Below are 4,144 nucleotides of genomic sequence, written 5' to 3'. Positions count from 1 at the left end.
TTCTTTGCTCTTTTAGTGACAATTCAAATGTACAGTAAATATAGGCGCCGAATGAGATGGAGGGGCGGCGGTTCATTCAAATATTTTGAGGAGTGGTTTCCGCACAGTTATTTTTGTGCAAGCGTGAGTGAGAGTGTCAACCAGATTATTTTATCTGTTGTTTAATGCCATTACATGTTATGTATGACTATGGCCAGTGTCTTGTGAAAAACACGTATGGCCTTGAGAACAGTTGTCTAAATCAGTCATTTCTGTCACGCCCTGACCTTAGAGAGCCTTTTTATGTCTCTATTTGGTTTGGTCAAGGTGTGATTTGGGTGGGCATTCTATGTGTTGTATTTCTTTGTGTTTGGCGAGTGTGGTTCCCAATCAGAGGCAGCTGTTTATCATTGTCTCTCATTGGGAATCATACTTAGGTAGACTTTTTTTTTTCTCCCACCTATGTTGTGGATCTTGTCCTTGTATTGTTGCTGTTGAGCCCTACAAGGCGGTACATTTCGTTGGTTCTCTCTTTCTTGTTTTGTGGCTTATCATTAAAGAATATGATTAACCTAGCCCACGCTGCATCTTGGTCTAATTCCACCAACAACGATTACAATTTCTCAATTCTCTCCTCAGCGACCCGCAGCTTTACCAGAGCTTTCATACCTAATTCAACTTGTCAATTAACACAATAATAAAACCTAAGGAATTTTAACAATATAATATGGCTAACCAAAATTAAAAACCTGTAAGGTTCTTGAAAAGGATATACAAAAAAGCTTCAGATTGAGAACCAAATATCCTGAGATTGAGAAAGGTTCTTTATAGAAGCATTCCCCATAAAAAAAAGGGTTCTATATAGCCCCAAAAAGGGTTGTAACCACAGCGAACACCTTTTTTGTTCTATGTAGAACCGGTTCTTTATAGAACCTTAGAAAAGGGTTCTTTATAGCACCATACAGGTTTATTTTAGAACCTTATGAGCATAGTTCTTTATAGAACCTTAAAAAAAAGGTTTTATATAGAACCATGGTTACAAGCCAAATAAGCCTTATTTGGCACTACATTAGAACCATTTGTTTTTAGTGTGTAGCGATGGGGCTTAATTCAAACTATCAGTACTTATTTTGGCTTCAACTTGCCATGTGAACAGTCTGTGGCATATCACTATCGTCCTTGATAAATGTCTTTGATACAGGAAATCTTCTGAATTAGTTTGATATTACTGTCTCACAGCACCATTTCTGTGCTGTGGAGATTACAGCCCTGAGCAATCTTGGTCAAATTCCTATTTCCTGTGGTATTTTTGTTATTCTCCTTAGGCTCCTACTGTAAGTACACTGTCACAAGACCAATTTGGCTCCAAGTTGGTGTGAGGATATAGGTAGGTCAACTATGGGTGCCACAGAATATGAACACGCTTATTTTATTTTACCTTTATTTAACTAGGCAGGTCAGTTAAGAACAAATTCTTACTTTCAATGACGGCCTAGGAACAGTGGGTTAACTGCCTGTTCAGGGGCAGAACGACAGATTTGTACCTTGTCAGCTCGGGGATTCCAACTTTCAACCTTTCGGTTACTAATCCAACGCTCAAACCATTAGGCTACCCTGCCACTGTACTTACTGTACCTTCGGGGTCAACATTGGGCATGGGTAGCTCAATGTCATTCAGGAGGTCCAGATTGTACAGCTAAACCACAGAGAGGGATAATCATACACCATTTAGCCAACGCTTTTTTCCAAAGTGAGAAATGCGTTCATACATTTTCCACATGGGTGGCACCCAGTGGGAATTGAAACCACAATCCCGGCTTTGCAAACATCATTCTCTACCATCTGAGCCACATAATGACATGAGTGACACAGCACACCATGACATATTCAGACGACACCTGAAGACACCTGGGTTGCCTCCAGGTTCATCCCCTAAACATTTCATTCTGTCTCTGAATCCGAGAACATGTATGAGATCCTTACCATCTCATTGTTATAGACTGGGGTGAGGTTGACATCATGGAGTGGAACAAACAACTGCTCCAACTGTCCAATCAGCAGGAGGAGAATGGATAAATGGATAAAGAAAGAACACCATTTGTTGATCTTACCCAAGTGGGTGTGGTGTTACACAACAGAAGGGAAAAGTATTGATTCCTTTTTAATTCACACCATTGGTAGTGATCAATACCCATCCAAACAGAATGGCCAAAGCCTTTCTACAGTAAACATACCTGTTTCTCCATGTCTGTCACCTGTAGTCCCAGGGTTGACATTATCTTGTTGACAAAATGCCTGATGGCCTAAAATAGAAAGATATAATATTACAGACATATCTCATTAGAAATATGTTGTCATTTAACCATAACAACAACATTCAAAGTCACTATTTTGACAGACTCTAATGAGAACATATTGGAGTTGTATAGGGTCGGTGCAATGCTCAGGCAGTCAGACACGGTAAGAGTGATCAGGGGCATTTCTATGTATTATTCATGCTGTCACACATCTCATCTACATAGCACCCTTAAACACAAATCAGCCTCGCCCTGAATCAGAACCAGTATAGAAATCAAATGAAAGAAAGTGTATTTTCACATGCTTCATAAACAACATGTGTAGACTAACAGTAAAATGCTTGCTTATCGTTTTCAACAATGCAGAGTTAAAGATAAAAACATTTAAATAAACTAGAAATAGTGACACAAGAAATAAATTCACAGTGAATAACGAATAACAATGATGAGTAAAAATAACGTGGCTATATACAGGGAGTAGAAAATAACATGGCTATAGACAGGGAGTAGAAAATAACATGGCTATATACAGGGAGTAGAAAATAACATGGCTATATACAGGGAGTAGAAAATAACATGGCTATATACAGGGAGTAGAAAATAACATGGCTATAGACAGGGAGTAGAAAATAACATGGCTATATATAGGGAGTAGAAAATAACATGGCTATATACAGGGAGTAGAAAATAACATGGCTATAGACAGGGAGTAGAAAACAACATGGCTATATACAGGGAGTAGAAAATAACATGGCTATATACAGGGAGTAGAAAATAACATGGCTATATACAGGGAGTAGAACATAACATGGCTATAGACAGGGAGTAGAAAATAACATGGCTATATACAGGGAGAATAAAATAACATGGCTATATACAGGGCGTAGAAAATAACATGGCTATATATAGGGAGTAGAAAATAACATGGCTATATATAGGGAGTAGAAAATAACATGGCTATAGACAGGGAGTAGAAACTAACATGGCTATAGACAGGGAGTAGAAAATAACATGGCTATATACAGGGAGTAGAAAATAACATGGCTATATATAGGGAGTAGAAAATAACATGGCTATATATACAGGGAGTAGAAAATAACATGGCTATATACAGGGAGTATAAAATAACATGGCTATGGACAGGGAGTAGAAAATAACATGGCAATATACAGGGAGTAGAAAATAACATGGCTATATATAGGGAGTAGAAAATAACATGGCTATATATATGGAGTATAAAATAACATGGCTATATACAGGGAGTAGAAAATAACATGGCTATATATATGGAGTATAAAATAACATGGCTATATATAGGGAGTAGAAAATAACATGGCTATATATATGGAGTATAAAATAACATGGCTATAGACAGGGAGTAGAAAGTAACATGGCTATATACAGGGAGTAGAAAATAACATGGCTATATACAGGGAGTAGAAAATAACATGGCTATATACAGGGAGTAGAAAATAACATGGCTATATACAGGGAGGACCAGTACCGAATCGATGTGCTGAGGTAAGAGATAATTGAGGTAGCTATGTACATATACTGTAGGTAGGGTTAAAGTGACTAGGCAACAGGATAGATAATAGACAGTAGCAGGTAGCATTTTGATAAGCTATTTAGCTGTCCTGTTTTTAGCAGTCTTATGGCTTGGTGGTAGAAGCTGTTCAGGGTCCTATTGGTTCCAGACTTGGTGCACTGGTACCGCTTGCCATGCGGTAGCAGAGAGAACAGTCTATGACTAGGGTGGCTGGAGTCATCGACAATTGTTTGGGCCTTTCTCTGACACCACCTGGTATAGAGGTCCTGGATAGCTGGGAGCTCGGCCTCAGTGATATACTGGGCCATACTCGCCAACC

The sequence above is a fragment of the Oncorhynchus mykiss genome, chromosome 30 (assembly GCF_013265735.2).
Source record: "Oncorhynchus mykiss isolate Arlee chromosome 30, USDA_OmykA_1.1, whole genome shotgun sequence".
NCBI lineage: Eukaryota > Metazoa > Chordata > Actinopteri > Salmoniformes > Salmonidae > Oncorhynchus > Oncorhynchus mykiss.
The sequence above is the reverse complement of the archived record's forward strand: the minus strand, read 5'-3'. Positions refer to the sequence as shown.